This window comes from Eurosta solidaginis, chromosome 4 (genome assembly GCF_040869045.1).
Source record: "Eurosta solidaginis isolate ZX-2024a chromosome 4, ASM4086904v1, whole genome shotgun sequence".
Classification (NCBI taxonomy): domain Eukaryota; kingdom Metazoa; phylum Arthropoda; class Insecta; order Diptera; family Tephritidae; genus Eurosta; species Eurosta solidaginis.
Genome location: NC_090322.1, coordinates 1391983 through 1409501, shown reverse-complemented (window position 1 = coordinate 1409501; position 17519 = coordinate 1391983). Strand labels below are relative to the sequence as shown.

Genomic DNA, 17519 nt, shown 5'->3' with positions numbered 1-17519 from the left:
TTTTTACGAATAAAAAAACTTTTTTACATAATATTAACAAAAAAATTTAGCACTACATCTAATATATGTGTACTTTTCAATTGGTATCTCTATCGGCACACTATTGAGCTCTTTTTACACACCCTTCAAATGCAAACTTTGGAAAAATTGTCTTTTACACGTAATCTAATATTTTCTTTACTATTTAGCAGCTATTGTTAATACTAAACAGATGAATCAATTTCTATAGTTTGCTAATCAATTATGAAACCTTTTCACTGCTCCTCTTTTCTTCTTACTGCTACTCAGCTAATTTAAAAGCTTTTCACTCATTTATAAAACATTTATGTAATTAAAAATTCCTCAACTAGTCAAGCGCTATTTGTAAAACGATCTCTGTTTCCACACCCATTTGCGTAAAAAAGTATTTGGTTGCGTCGTGTAGTTGTAAGTTGTACATACTAACATATCTAAATGCGTTAAAAGAAAACCTAGAAATGTTCAATCCATTTGATAGATGACCTTTATGTGTTGTCAGCGCCGACATTGGGGTTAGCAGAGTGTGTGCATTAAATGACGGAGGAACTATGGCTTTGTTTTCATTAGGTCAAAATGACTGACATTAAAAATTGCTTCAAGTTGACCCGCTGGTCAGTTGGAGTCAAAACAGTTTCCATTATGTCTCAAAGGCGAAACCCACGTCAAAATTTTATGTTCACACATTTCACAACCCATTTTGGTATTTTCCATCTGTTTTACACGCTTTGGCATTATTGATGGGACGCCTGTTGGCAAGCGAAAATAAATTGGCAACATGTTGACAAATAAAATTTGTATGCCAAATTTGTCGTGCCGTTGGGCAATAACCGTTTTCATTTATTGGTCATTTTAATTGTCACTTTGTGGTCAAACGCTTCTGGTAGTAAAATTTGACCTAGTGAAAACCAAGCATATCCAATATACTGGCTTACAAACTTTTATCTAACCACTTGATGTGCGATGTTTTGCACTAAAGGTTGAGTTCCTTGATATTTGTGATCATAGTATGCACTTTTTGAAGATGACACTAAACCGACAAGTAACGCAAGGATCGGAATAGTAAAATAATAAAATAATGTGTAGATAAACAAGGCTAAAAACCATTTTATATAAAAGAAAATTCGACAAGCTAACCTCTTTTCAACAACAAGCACACTGAAGGGAAAACAGTTGTAAAATCAACCGCATTACAGGTCAGTCGACAGGCAGAGACTCCTATGGCACCATGGTTACGCCGTGAGCGTAAGTTTCTCTCTAACAATTGCTGATGTACTTCCAAAATATTGACAGTTTTTCGCTGTTGAGATCAGCGGTTGAAATCAGCTAGACTGATTGAGAATCTCTAAATTTCACAGAATATTGTTAACTCAACGGCCCTGTGGTGTAGTGGTAGCAGCTCCGCATCCCACACCGAGAGTCCTGGGTTCAATTCGCGGGCAAAGTAACATCAAAAGTTTAGAAACAAGTTTTTTCAAATAAAAAAATGTCGGTTCGAATCTCGGTGAAACCTTTGATAACATTACGAAATTGCCTGACGATGAATTTGTGGCGATTTTCGAAATGGTACCATCGCAATATGCCAGTAAATGTTTATTCCTTTCTATTCAGTTTCTCTTAGAAAAACATAATAATTGAATATTCTTGTTAAGCTCCTGAATTCTTAATAATAAGTATATAAAAAAAAAAATTTATCGGGCCGATTCTCGGAAGTTATTTGGCAAGCACTCAGTGTGTATTTCTGCCACAAAAAGCTTTTCAGTGAAAATTCCGCTGCCTGTGATGCCGTTCGGAGTCGGCATAAAACATGTAGGTTCCGTTCGGCCAATATGTAGGGAAAATTTAAAGGAGCACGACGCAAATTGGACGCGAAGCCAAAAACCTCTTTGGTGGCTATCGCGCCTTGCATTTATTTATTTTTTTTATTGCTAACTTGAGACCAACAGTTTCTGCTGTATTGAAATGACTAAACAGATTTGCTTTCTTGATACGGTTTTGCTTTGGGCCTTTCATCCTTCATCGAACCCACAAGCCTGCATTAAATTTTTTCTACTGGGTAGATGAACAAACCTCTAATAGACGGACCATTCTTTAAAGCGGGCACTTTTTCTGCACAAAGTTTTAAACATAATTTGCGAAATATTGTTGGTCTTAAGAATACCTCACAAACAAGTTGAGAATTGCAAGCGCAATGAAAGCAAGAAATTTAAAACAAAATTAAACATGTTTTTTTTTTTCCTTTTTTAACAAAATATAAAACTCAATAAAAAAAACTCAAATAAAAAAGTCGCATACTAAATTGAGAAAAAATGTCAATGGCGTGAAGTCAGTCTCGATTTTTTTAATAAACCTCACAACTATTACTATAACTGATTTGGTGTATTCACGTCAGCTGGCTGTCAAATTATCAGGCTAAAAATTATTTGTCTTGGTTTATTTAATGGCGAATTCAGTACCAGGTGTTGTTATCCCAACAGCTGATTGCTTCTTTTTAATTATTTTCCATACAGCGCCTTGTATTTTAATATGTCAGTTAATCGAAAAAAATTAAAATTTCCCTTTGGCTTGACATACGGCGAATTGGTTGAATTCGCTATGCGGCCACCTGGTATAGATTCGCGTTGATTTATTTTAATAAAAGAAAAAAGTGCACATTAGTGTTCGCCTAGGAAAGGTTTCACTGTACATACCACGGGGTATGGTCAGTGCATTCCAAAGCGTGTTAAAACTGGTAATGGTAATTTAATTAAAATAAAACCGTTAGGGCGAAACATACATATCTGCTCTTATGTGCGAGTGTCGGGCCTCTTGTTGAATTCACAAGCTTATACATACCTACATTTACATATTAAAACAGTTTAATTTCCCTTTGATATACATTAGGCCGGGTCGATTTGTGGGGAGGCCAAAAAATTCGCCATTGCTCTGTGAAAATCATATTCTAGGGATCAAAATAAGAAACTTTGCCATACCTCTAACGCGAATTCTGATGTCCCCCCCTTTGGGTCGTAAGGGCAAATTTTGAAAAATCCCACTTTGAAATGGCTATGTTTTTTCTTTTTGGAGTTAATTTTTCTCTTTAGAAATTTATTTAGTCAGAACATATGTAAATGAAAAAATGAATTTAACTTAGTAATAGAAAAGAAATTAAAAAAAATTATTAGAAATTTGCGTTTTTACTACCCCCTTTTAAAACCAAGGCATCACTGTGATGCATTTGCATGTCGTAAACATAGTTGTGTGGGTTTTTTATTCAACCGTTTTAAAAAATGAAGGTATCACTGTGACACAATTGCAGATCGTAAAATTGCTTGTGTTGTTTTTTTAAGCCACCACAAGACACATCAGGTAGAATTGAAATTGCCCCTACCCAAAAGTTCGACCCAAAGGGGGGGACATCAGAATTCATTTTAGAGGTATGGTTCATTTGGCAAAGTTTCTTATTTTGATCCCTAGAATACGATTTTCACAGAGCAATGAGCGATTTTTAAATCTACCCGCCCTAATATACATGTACGTAGTAAAATGTATATGGAACTTGAATCTTAGAATATGTAAATGCAGTTTTCCCCTTTACTTTAATTTGCATACCCACATGCATATTTATAGGTTCACCAATGTAACCGTAAACTGCATACAATTACAGACATACACATATGTATGTATTCTTATCCAGAAATGAATGCGGAAACCCATGTAATTTTGTTGCTTTAAATTTTCAATTTATGCGCAATTCCCCGCCATCTGCAGACGCCATCACCTCTGAGACTCAAACGACACGCTGCACAGTGGCATTTTTGCATGATTTAGACGCGAAAAATTAAACCAAGTGTATATGTTTGTATGCCTTACCCCTTCAGTGAGGATAGGCGAAGGGGGTGGGGGGTTTGGGGTTGGAACCCCGCCTCCTCCAAAATTTTGAATTTACCCCAAACAAAATTTTTCTTATAGCCTTATCCGGCTAAAACAGTACACATGTGGTCTAAAACGGCTTTATCTTTTTGCTTTTGGCCACGTTAGGCAACCCACACCTCATACAAGTCCCTCTATGTGATCGTCATTATATCAAGAGGGGGACATAGGGGGATGAAGAATCATTTGTGTTAAATGCAATGACATTGAATTAATATAGAAATTCAAAAATTATTGTGGTACAGCGTGGTTCAAACTTTTGGCAGGCTTTTCTTTTCACGGTTTTATAAATTTTCAGCACAAAAATAATACACATTAAAAAACTTATAATTTCGTAAAAAATACTCAACCAAAAAACTTTTGAACACTTGCAAAATAATATAATTATGTGTAGATTTTAAATAACCAAAAAATATTTAACCTTTTGTTTCACCACAAAGTTTTATTTAATTTTAAACCACGCGTTATTTTACTTCTGTAAATTGTACTACTTAGCGGGCCATCAACAACTCACAGTTTGACAGAATATTATTCAATAATGAAGAACAATAAGTATAAGAAATGATAATTACCGTTATATACTGTGGACATTTTAAAAACAAACTGCATTCAAATTTCAAAAAAAAAAAAGACTTGAAAATATTTACTTTTTCTTGTCTAAACCAAGCAAAAATGCCACTGTGCGCTGGTGCCGCCCGCCAATTGACATGCAATGCATAAAATTACAAAATGAATGAATTCGCACTGGGTGCTGCTCAAAATGGACAGACTTTCGATTCATATTATTTAATAAATTATAAATCAAAAGGAACAGAAAATTTTGTACAACGCAACACAATTTAACTGGCCAAACGGTAAAAGATACAGTTATCATACAGTTATCAGCGTCAAATTGATAAAGTTGTGCGCCAACCTAACTGATGAACATGCACAGCGCCAGTGGTTCGAATATCATAAAAATTGTTGATAAAAGAATGAAGAATGAATTGTTAACTAATTGCAATATGCGCATAAAATACGGTTATTTAGTTTATTACGTTAAAGTCCCGACACATTAGCACTTTTTCATATAGATGAGTTTAACACAAGCTTATGCATTATGAGTAGATTGCACGCATTTTTATGGAGAACGGTAGAATGAGCGACACAGGCGCCATCTGATATTGAAAAGTAGCCATCTCCCAAATTTTGTTACAAGCAAAGCATAAGAAGAAGAATGTAACAATTGTTTTGGTTAAGGGTGTTGACACACTTTGCAAGTGAAATTATTTTTCCCACTGGTTGGTAAATTTTCTAACATTTTTCGCAAGCAAAAACTGTAATATAACAAATGAATACGACACAAAATATGTTAGCAAGTATCTTTGTTGTATAAGGATAATGTTTATACCAGTGCTTTGCGAAATTTTTTATGTGAATGGGCAAGGCGAAATAAACTTCAATTGCCAAGTCTGAAGTTCTTTCATATTTATGTTATTGGAATGCATAAGCGTGTGTTAAGCGCATCTTTATGAAAAATGTCATTGTGTCACGGCCTTTACTGCATGAGCGCACACACATTTTTGCACCTACTACCAATACTAATACCACTACATATACATATGTATGTATATGCATGTACATATGTTGGTATGTCAGCAGTGAGTAGTGGGTGGGGGTGGTTAGCTCTGCATCTAATTGAACTCGTCAAATGTCATAAAATTTAGTTTGCACCAGATAATTGCAGTTTGACATCAGAAAATAATAAATGAAAGGCGTTAATTGACTGCAAATTTAGATTAAATAAAAGTAAGAAATTGTATTAACAATTCAATATTCACTGTCATATTTGGTCGTGGTTATTAAAGCTCTTGAAATTGTAAAGCCATTTCATATTTGTTTGCGTTATCATGGCCCATATTGACATAATAAAGTTTATTTTCATAGGCTGCGACATGATTAATTATTTAGTTATTAAAACTTCAATGCCACGAACTTTGCTAATAAATTAAGAAACATGAAACTCACAGGCACTGTGCCCTATTTCGATGTGGTTTTCAAGTAAGCGATTTTTTTTTTGATAGTCTTACAAAGAAGTGTGAATGCAGAATCTTCTAAAAACGGGACCTAAATATCCAGCATATGATCTATAAAGCAGGAAAGGCGTGGGTAGCAGCGCGGCTGTGATATTTCTGAAATTATATGCAAATCCTACGACGTTAGACTCAGAAAGTGTCCCATATCTCTTAAAATAGAAGATTTAAGGCTCACGATGGGCATACTAACTGAACTCTGCCTTCTGGTGTCATAAGCATGTGGCGCCAGAAGTGCGAGCTGCAGGAATAAACGGTTGTGCACGTTCGTGTCCTGTGCTCGCCAGGTCAAGGCTCCAGCTATTAGGGTCAGCAAAGTTGGCAGATGTCAGGGCAGCAATTAAGTTAGGCCCTAGAAAAGTTGAAGAATTCGTCATGAGAACCGGCCAGCTCAACCTGACCTAGAAATTTAATGTAACCAACAAACTCACCGTTATGAATACCGTTGCAACAATCGAGACTGTTTACCTCATCTCAAAAAATTTTGAAACATGTTTTATTACCGTAATATTATGCAGCCATTAATCATAGCGCTAACTCTTTCCAATCGCTCCTTAGAGTTCGCTTCAGTATGTGTGTACTGCAAATGTGTCATAAATAAGACCACCTTCTAAAGGTACGCTGATACTCGTAAAACAAATCTGTTTCCTAAAATAAATTTACTCCAAATTCAACAGTACCAGCAATTTGTTTTACCACAAAATATACCAGTTAACAACAGCGAATGCCTCCCACTGGACTTATCAGTCCGGCTTTAGACAAGAGACCCCATTGTGTTCTCCTTCCCAATTTAAATAATTTTACTCTGCCAGACCCCACAACACTCCCCAAAACAATATTCGTGGAATTGATGCCGATACTCGTTAAATACTCCTGGACAAGACCGATAAGCCAGATTTACGAGATACATGATCAGAATTATATATCTAAGTTCTCTTTTATAAGAGGCTTAAGCTTAAGCTTGTATGGCAAGCCCTTTGCTAGTGGGAAGTCACGCTTTAAGCCAGATCACGGTCAAAATCCGTAGGGTTTATTGGAAGCACTAAATATTAGTCTTCCTACTGAACATGAGCCTTACCTCTTATGTACAAACTAGGATGCCAGCTGGTCATGTAGTCACTTACTCAAAAGTACCAAAATGTCTACTTACCTACGGTTTATAATGACAGCAACGTAATGTAATAGCAAACATGGTGTAACTGCAAACCACCACCTCAGAATGGAAACCACCACCCCTAGAATGGAAAAACTATTCTAGGGAAGGAGCCATGCCCCCTTTTTCCCAATTCCACATTTTCTTGGTGGAGTTAGGGATTGACCTAATATAACTCCTTACTAAATTTCAATGTTCTGGCAGGTATACCTTCAGAGTTATGCAGTACCAAAGATTCCATTTGTAATGGAGGTGCCACGCCCCTTTTATACATCGAAATTATTTTTAGCTTAAAACCTTCGTGTTGATCGAAGGAACCTATAGCCAAAGTGATTGAAGTGTGGGAAATACGTTTCCATTTGCCGAATGGACCTGTTGATTTGAGTAGGGGAGAGATCCACGTGGTATCACAATGGGACCTTTTTGGGCCTAAGTTCGCACCGGTGGCCACTCTAGCCTAACCTAACCTATACATTCATATAGATTAAGTAACTTATAACGAAAAAACGAGTAAAATATTATAAACGTATCACTATTGTCCACGTATCACATAACCTATTCGAACTTAATATCACAATCTAACTGTACAAATATAGAAATGAGCAGTTAAGTACAACTAAATTTACCTTTGAAAAAGAATAGAATATACGCGCTAATTTCATTTTGCTGGAATAAACATAAAAACCTCGAATTTGTTGTTTTGGTGATTGAAAGCTATTTGTTTAACTGTTTTCGAATTTTTATTACGCTTGACGCATTAACCATAAAAAATTAAACAGAAAAAAGTTAATTAAAGCTTGGCGCGGTTTATCTCCGAGAAGGTGTAGGCCGAACTTCTCCTCTAATTTGCGGCTTGCTCCCTTTTGATTTTCCCAACAAATTGGCAGACGGGACCTATATGTTTTATGCCGATTCCAAATGGAAGCTGATGCAAGGAAGATGCATTTTCACTGAAAAGCTGTTCATTTTTTATGTGAACGCCATTTTGACCTTTTCTTTGTGATATAAATCAGATCTCTTCATCCTCTCTGCTACTCTTGGGACATATGTTATCGATGTGTATATTTTGTTATTTGCTTCTTCGGTTTCTCTTTCGTTACGTGCTCTTGTATAGAAATTTCGGACCAGTTTATTGACCAATCTACTTGGAAACTCATTTTCCTCTAGAGCTTTTTTGATGATAGTAATATTCTTCTTATGGCGAATGTGGTGGAACTGGAGGAGTCCAATGAATTCCTAACGAGGACGCTTATGACTGCGTATAACAAAGCTTCCCCTCTAAGAAGATTCAGAGGAAAATCAAAGCCGCCATGGTGAAGCAATGAGCTGAGTCTTCTAAGAAGACAGGTAAAAGAAATGTTTAAGTTAGCAAAGACCGCGGAAAGCGAAGCGTGTCGGGATGAGTACAGGGATCTAGTGATGATCTACAAGCGTGAAATTTCCAGGGCGAAGATAATATCATGGAAAAGTGTCTGTACGGACATAGAGTGCTCCAGCGAAACAGCACGGTTAAAATAAATCCTATCAAGGGGAAAAACAGTCCAGGGACTAATAAAGAAAGAGAACGGGGGGTCACGTAATAGTGAGGAATCCCCTGAGGTGCTTCTCGATACACATTTCTCATCGGGAGATGGTTTAGAAGAGCCAGCAGACAACACTCACACTTCGATCACGGAGCGGGTAGTGCTGGGCTTGGTGGCCGATACCAAGATTGAATGGGCAGTGAAGACCTTTTCTAAGTTTAAATCGCCGGGCGCAGATGGTATATTCCGGACATGCTTCAAGTAGAGCGGTCGTGGAATGGCTTAAAATAATATTCGATGAGTGTATAAGACTGAATCATGTACCGCACTCTGGAGAACTGCTCGTGTAGCTTTCCTACCAAAGGCGGGGAAGATCGGTCACGTGTATCCCAAAGAGACCATTACCTTAACATCATTTCTGCTCAACACCTTTGAGAGGCTGATATATGTGTACATAAAGTCCAAAGTGGATGAAAAGCTGCTCTCCACAACACAACATGCGTACACCAAAGGCAAGTCAGTAGACACCGCATTGCATAGGGTGGTAATAAGCATAGAGAAAGCCCTGGAATATAAGGAATATGCTCTAGGAGTCTTCTTAGATATTGCCGGGGCTTTCAATAATGTTTCTAAATGGGCGATTATGGATGTTCTTAATTACATTAAAGTACGTCCAGCCTTAGCGAGATGGATCGGCTGCATGTCAAATTGCAGGAAGATTACATCACAATGAGGATTGTACGAGGCCACGAAACCAGAGGACAGGGGCACGCCGCAGGGAGGGGTGCTATAACCTCTGCTGTGGACGCTAGTCATTAACCAACTGCTCAGGCGATTCGACGAGGGACCCGTAAAACTTACGGCTTATGCAGATGACATTGCAGTTGTCATAAGTGCAAAGTGCCTTACAACGATTAGCTCTTTGATGGATCGAGCACTTCGGGATATTCATACCTGGGCATCTAATATCGGGTTGAAAGCCAACGCGGAGAAGACGGATATGGTCCTGTTTACAAAGAGGTACAAGGTCCCAAATTGGAGCAGGCCTAAGTTAGGAGGGGTGATCCTATGGGAAAAACCTTGCAAAAAATATCTAGGAATCATCCTAGACAGTAAGCTGTCATGGAAGCTCAACGTGATGGAGAGGGTGAAGAAGGCTTCAACGGCACTTTATGCATGTAAAACAATGCTGGGGTGTAGGTGTGGCTTATCGCCCTCTCTTTCTCATTGGGTTTTTACAGCGATTGTAAGCCCTATTCTATACTATGGAGTTCTTGTTTGGTGGAAAGCCACACAAAAAACAACCTATCTTAAAAAATTAAAGGGGGTATGCAAACTATCAATGCTTAACATTACGGGAGCCCTGAAACCAACCCCGACGGCTGCACTGTATGCTATTCTGCACATTCCACCTGCAGACCTAGTAGCAAAGAACATAGCGTTAACAACTGCAACCAGGCTCGGTGCCTCGGGACAGCTTGAGCGCCGATCATACGGCCATAGTTGTATAGCGTCATCAATCAGAATACGCATAGACTACAGAATACCTGTTTCCCTATCTGCGCTTCAAGGGAAATCTTAAGGCCACAATAGAGGTGGACGGTTGGCGCAAGGGTGCTCAAATGGCGGACGAGGCGATACATGTGTACACAGATGGTTCCAAAGTAGTGGAAGGAGTAGGGTCTGCGGTATACTGTGCTGATCCGGAAATAAACAGATCATACAGGCTGCCGGATTACTGCAGCGTTTTCCAAGCGGAAATATTAGCCATAACCAAAGCGGGAGAAACACTGGAAGAGAATATCTTAAGCTAGTGTCGAAGATTATATGTAGGTCTTTCAAACTTAGACTAACAAAGTTGCTTCTATCATTAAAGAGAGGATTGTAGACTCAGGACGGGTATTCTGACAGGACATTGCCTTCTGGTGTCATATGCCTTTAAATTACGCTTGGTCAGTGATAGCAGATTTAGGAAGTGCGGGTTGGAGGAGGAAACGATCGAGCACGTTTGCCCTGCGCTTGCCAGGCTAAGACTGCAGAGATTAGGAGTGACACAGCTGTCAGATCTAGAAGCAGCAGTGGCTTAAATCCTAGGAAGCTTCTAGTATTTTCCAAGAGGACGGAGTTATTTTATAACATAGTTCCTGGTTTTTGATAGGGTTTTTCAGTTTGGTCGTTAAAACAAACTTCTATTAACAGTACGGACTCATTCAGTCTATGTGAGGTCTTCATGGACCGGCCAGTTCAACCTAACCTAACCTAACCTAATATTCCTCTTGTGATACATTCTGTTGCTTATTGTAAGTGCCCGTCTTATGAAGCTTTTGGCGCCGTTTAATAATGTACTTTCTTCATGTTTTGAATAAAAGTTAATTAGTCTTCCCGAAGCTGTGGATTTTCTGCACCAGTTAATATATAATTTGTTGTTTCTTCTATTGATTAACGTGTCCAAGTACGGTAGTTGACAATCTTTCCCCACCAATATTGTAAATTTTATGTTTCTGCTGTAGTTCTTGAGTTGAGTACGTTTTCAATTTCTTCCGTTTTTGCAATGGCAAATAAGTCATCTACATACTGTGTAAGTAGGCGTGGTTTGCTAGTAGCATCCGTCTCGAATCTTGTTAGATTAAGTAACTTATAACGAAAAAACTAGTAAAATATTGCTAGCGTTCTGCTATACAAGGAAATATATTTGGAACATCGGTGTCCCATATGCGTGAAAGGCTTAAAAATACGGTCATATTGTACGCGTATCACTTATCCTATTCGGGGGAGTCGGCTCCGACCGAGCTAGTCTGCAAGATAGCTCGGAGGCGAAGGAGCCACTGCTACTAGCGGGAGATGCCAAAGCGCACTACGAAGCGTGGTACAGTGGAGACACGAACGAGAGGGGTGAGTCACTCTTTGATTTTGTTATATATCATAACTTTAAGATTTGCTATAGGGGGGGTTCTGGACGTCGCCCTGATCTCGGGAAGCGGGGAATCCATGATAAAAAATTGGATGGTGCGTGGAGACCACTATTTTTCGAATCATAGACTTTTCCCCTTCGATCCTGGCGGGTTGGCTCTCAAAACTGTGTGGCATAGGAACCTTAGAAACGCCAATTGAGGAGCTTCAAAAGAGGCTCCCAGGATTTAGTGTTCATATTCCCCATAAATCTTCAGAGCTGGATAATATGGTTCACTTGTATACGAAGGCATGTTGGGAGACTCTTGGTAAAGCCTGCCCTAGGAAGAAATCTTGGGGGAAGAACAAATCACCATGGTGGAACGCGGTCCTAGATAATCTACACAAGGCTTGTCGGAAAGCAGTCAATCTTGCTAAAGCCTTTTGTGGCGGAATGGAGACGGTGTCTGAGGGATCTAAGCTCAGAAATGTGCTTTCTGGTGCTCCAAAAAGTGTCCCGGGATGCCTGCAAGGATCTGATGGGACATGAATAGATTCAGCAGAGAGCACCATTTCCCTGCTCCTGAGTACGCAGTTTTCCGGGCGCTAGTGATGAAGTAATGAGCTGGAGAGAGACTCATACTGGCGAACCGTTTGAGGGGAATTTCATTACTAAGAGTAAAGTTAAATGGGCTATACTGTCGTTCAAGCCCTTCAAAGCACCAGGGCCGGATGGATTGGCTCCGGTACAACTCCAGCAAACAACCGAATCGAGTTGTTTTTGTAGTTGTCTAACATCTTCAAAGGAACTTTTGCTCTTAACCATATTCCTCGAGGTTGGAACGATTCAAGGGTCACCTTTATACCAAACGCTGGAAGGATTTGTCACGTGACCCCTAAAGACCGACATACTTCCAGCTGAAGACACTCGAGAGGTTAATAGACTCTACACTAAGGGAGTCCTTGGAGGGAAAGTTATCGGCATTGCAGCATGCGTATATGAAAGGGAAGTTCACGGAGACGGCCTTGCATGCAGTTGTCAGCCAGATCGAGAAATCCTCCCGAACAAGGACTGCATACTCATAGCTTTTCTCGACATGGCGGAACTTTCAACAACGTTACGCCCTCTGTGATAACTGATGCACTAATCGGCTTGGGGACCGATTCGGGGCTAGTGAAACTTGTTCAGCAGTTACTGTTGCGAAGAAAGGTTAATGCCGACCTGGCAGGTTCAACGGTGGTCAAACACATACGGAGAGGCACCCGCAGGTAGGGATACTTTCTCCACTTCTATGGGTTGCCACACTTAATGAGCTCTTGGTTCTTCTTGAGAAGGACGGATGCAGCAAATATATCGCATATGCAGATGACCTCGCGCTGTTAGCGGGAAGAGCTGTTGCGCGAATATGGGGACTATCCCCTGATATTACCCTGTGGCTGTAAACTTCTGTGGTTAGACCAATCCGTTTGTACTCGTCTGGTGAACGAGCTTAGATACTAAATCAAACCTACGAGTACAAACAACCAGAAGGTACAAAGAAGTGCTCTAGTCTGCGTGGGGGTGCTCTGCGCACCACCCCCGCGGAGGCGCTGGATACCCTTTTTAATGTCTTGCCAATAGATTTAATGGCCAAGCAATGTGCGTCCTTTGTGCTCTATGGCTGCGAGAGTTATACGGCTGGAGAGACAATGTGAATGGCCATGCAGGCATCCTTAAGAATCTGGATTCGCCTTCGTCGGACTATTGCTCTCCGACTGTATTTTTCGATATGAAGTACGGGGTTGTTATCCTGGATAGGGATTATTGGTTGAAGGAGCCGCCGGACCTGGGCGATAGGCTGTAGATATATACTGACGGATCCAGACTGGATAAAAAGGTGGGCAGCGGCGTCTTTGCACCTCAACTGGGTTGGAATCTATGCTTTAGCCTACCCGATCATTGCAGCGTCTTTCAGGCGGAGGTGGTTGCTATAAACGAGGCCGTTAATCACCTGAGAAATGCTGTTCACGGCTATAATCAAATTTGTATATCCTCTCACAGCCAGGTTGCACTAAAAGCGCTTGGATCGGCCACATATAAGTCCAGGACAGTAGAGAAGTGCCGCAAATCTCTTAACGGGGTCGCTGAGCAAACGCTGTTCTGAGAAACGCTATTCACAGCTATAATCAAATTTGTATTTTCTCTGACACATGTACTCGGTCACTTTGAAAGGGATTTTCCTTAGCGAAGCGGGTGGGAGATGGAGCAATCTCGAATCCTGGTACCACACTAAGCTCGTGTGGCCTAAATGGGACGCGAGACGCACAAGAAGTCTCCTTCTTCTTGGAAGGTGGGACATATCTCTGGTGGTAGGACTTATAACCGGCCACATAGCAATCGGTAACGATTACTGCATGAGCTGCACATGCGAAGAGGAGATAGAAATAGGCAAACATTTTCTGTGCGATTGTCCTGCGTTTTGGCGCAAGACGAGGAAATCTCTGGGATCTCCCTTGTTTGGCGATGTTTGTGATCTGGCTAAGTTGGAGCCTAAGAAATTCCTGACATTTGCTGAATCGACCTGTTGGTTTGAGTAGGGGAGAGATCCATGTGGTATCACAATGGGACATTTTTCACTGGTGCTTGCACCGTTGGCCACTCTAACCTAACCTAACCTATACATTCAGATAAGATTAAGTTACTTATAACGAAAAAACTAGAGAAATGTTGTACACGTATCACTTAACTTATTCGAACTTAATATCACAATCCAACTGTGCAAATATAGAACCGAGCAGTTAAGTACAACTAAATTTACCTTTGGAAAAGAATAGAATATACGCGCTAATTTCATTTTGTGGAATAAACATAAAAACCTTGAATTTGTTGTTTTGGTAGATCAAAAGCTATTTGTTTAACTGATTTAGAATTTGTATTACGCTTGACGCATTAACCATAAAAAATAAAAAATAAAATAATTAAGGCTTGGCGCGATTTATCTCCGAGAAGATTTGGGCCGAACTTCTCCTCGAATTTGCGTCTTGCTCCCTTTTGATTTTCCCTACAAATTGGCAGACGGGACTTATATGTTTTATGCCGATTCCAAACGGAAGCTGATGCAAGGAAGATGCATTTTCACTGAAAAGCTTTTATAATAGAAATACGCTTGGAATGTATGCCAAATCACTGCCGAGGGGCGACCGCGCTTGGAAATATTTTTCTTCCAATTGAAAAACTTGCTCTGAATTTTTGATCTTGCTTTGGCCGGCGCTTGAACTCAGGACCTTCGGTGTGGTATGCGAAGCACGCTCCCACCACACCACGGCGGCCACTTTTTATTAATAAGTGGTTTGTGATTTTGGCAGGCACACGGTAAAAAGTTTGAGCCTAAATCTGAAACATTTTGGACATATGATGAAACCAAATTTTGTTTAAATATAGATTATAACCGTCTTCCTGAAAGTGAATGCATATAACTGTGTTTTAATTTAAAACTGGAGAAGTCTACACTTAAAGTTATAAAAAACAAAAAAAATTGTTTTTTTTTACCAAACTTTCCCACCGGCTCGGAGGTATCGATAAATGCTCTAATATCGTACTACAAGCAGCATTTAGAATTTCTCTTCGCTTCGGAACCAGCGAAATAGTACCAATAAACCCACTAGTTCCAAAGTGGAAATATGTATTCGGAACTATTGAAAAGTTAATGCAACTCAAACAAACTGGGACATCGCCATGTTAAATTCGCCAGTTGGAAGCATGTAAGAGTTATAGAGGGCGAACTAGTAGAGGTTTCGAATGTATTAGAAACGCGCCAGTTTTGAACTAGAGATTTTTCCTACAGCGTTGCTCTACCTACTGTGTAAGAAATCATTTCATAACACTTTGTATGTATAACACAATTTTTCTGAAAAAGATTCGATAACTTGCAGCACTTTTCACAAATAAAATTTATTTTTGAATTTTCAGCACCAAATTTAAACTCTGAGGATAAGTTTTAAAACCAAACGTTTCTATTTTTAGATTTTTGAAACCTTTTGCTTTTGTTTCAAACCCAGAAATAACTACAAGTTTGTATTTTTGAATTTTTTGAAACTTTTTTGGTTTCGGTTTAAAACAATTTTAATATTTTAAACTTATTATTGTTTAAACAAGTTTTAAATTGAAATTGAATAAAATTAAAAAAGAGACAATATTAAATTAGGAGGTTTCCAATTTAGTAGCGAAATGTTTCAAAAAGTGTTTAAACCGATTAATGGTTAAAAATTTAGGCTCAGATTTCTAACCGTGCAATGCACCCGGAAATTTCATCAAGCTTCACCATTGTGTATAAATAGCGCCCACCAAACTTTTCTTGCTTTAGTTACTTTATACTTAGTGAGCAGCGGAAAACGTGAGCAACTACAAAAATGAATTTAAACATTCACATCACTATTCTGGTTGTTGTCCTTTGCGGTCTTTTCAGCCATATAAATTGTGCCGATTATTTGGTACATTTATATTATGGGGACATGTATCTTTGCGGTGCGTCCTTAGTCACTGAGAAAATAGCGATCACAGCTGCGGGATGCGTGAACGGTTACAATGAAAATGTTATGGAAGTTGCACTTAATCCAACAAAATGCCAACCACTTCGCAATGTGAAGGGTGTATCCTATCAAAATAATAATTTAGCACGCGGCAAATATGATATAGCTGCAGTTGAACTGGAGAAACCCTTTAAAAAGGGAACTTTTAATTTTATAGAACCTTGCGAAAATGGAATTTCGTTGTACAAAAAGATGGAAGTTAGAGTTTGGAGTTCTGAGCAATCAAAAGTGATAAAATATAGAACAGCTATAGTAGAAAACAAGCTGTGTGGGGATAACCCCGAAGGAAAAAATATGTATTGTGCTGCAGGTGTCGAAGAATCGTGTAAAAATGTTGGTGCACCGGGCGTCGTGAAGGGACGACTTTGTGCGGTGGGAACAAGTAAGGAGAAAGAATTAGCTCCGAGACTTTATATAAACGTAGCTGATACACAAATTCTGGATTTCATAAAAGGACTGACGAATAACTGCGGCTGAACGCTCCATTTCAGATTTATTTCATAAACGTCTCTGCTCACGTCAAAATATATTGAGTTTAAACTGAATTAGGGCGTTTGGGAATAAAATACTGAAGGGAGGTTCCATGAGAAAGTGAACTTTGTGCCGAGAAAAATATATCTTATAAAACGTATAGTATGTATACAAAAAAATAAATGTAACCTTTAAACAATTTTCAATTTCTTTTATTCTTTTTAAAATAAAATGTGGATTTAACTTCTTCAATAAGTTTGAAATAGTACGTTCTATCATACGATTTGTTGTGTTTTTGGCTGGTATCATTTGATGTACCTGTTGGTCCGTGTATAATATTTGAGTTTGATGGTTTGGTACACCTTATAGGTGTTTCCGTTCTTTTGGTGTGCTCTCCGTTTGAACATTTTTGGTAATTTTTATAGCCTTACTAGCAGACCCGGCAGACGTTGTTCTGCCCTAAATTTAGTCTATCTGCATACATTTTAATAAGCTTTTTCCGTCTAACTATGCCCTACCCCTCTACACTTTTTCCTAATATTTTTATTCACTCCTCCCTCCGTCTTTTTCGCTTCATCTATCTCCATCTTCGTCTCATTCTATCTCTTTCTCAGTCTCCTTCTCTCTTTTCTCTTCTCTCAATTTTTTTCTCATTATTCTTCATCTCTTATTGCCAGTCCCAGAGTGTGGTATGTATTTTGTTCCAGTCCCACTCCGAGTCTCAGTCTCAGTCCCAGTCCTAGTCGTAATCCCAGTCCCAGTCCGCCTCTGGCATACTTCCCTAAAAAAGCATCGTAAATACTAATATAGGCAAATTTATATACCAAATTTCAGGCAAATCGAATAGGACGTATATAAATAGGCATGTGGGTATTATTAATTCGTCACCCAGCGGTATAAAAATTAGTCTGTACT

The 17519-nt window shown here is 39.1% G+C and overlaps 2 long non-coding RNA genes across 2 annotated transcripts in view; one reads left to right on the top strand and one right to left on the bottom strand.

Moving 5' to 3' along the window:
* LOC137248475 (uncharacterized) overlaps positions 1-17519 on the top strand; it is a 150322-nt gene that overhangs the window by 99301 nt on the left and 33502 nt on the right. The gene's annotated exons all lie outside the window — the stretch shown is intronic.
* On the bottom strand, positions 6215-6988 carry LOC137249444 (uncharacterized). The gene is made up of 3 exons (XR_010952385.1): positions 6708-6988; positions 6431-6647; positions 6215-6351 (listed from the first exon to the last, which is right to left on the bottom strand). It is a non-coding gene; the product is annotated as an uncharacterized lncRNA (long non-coding RNA).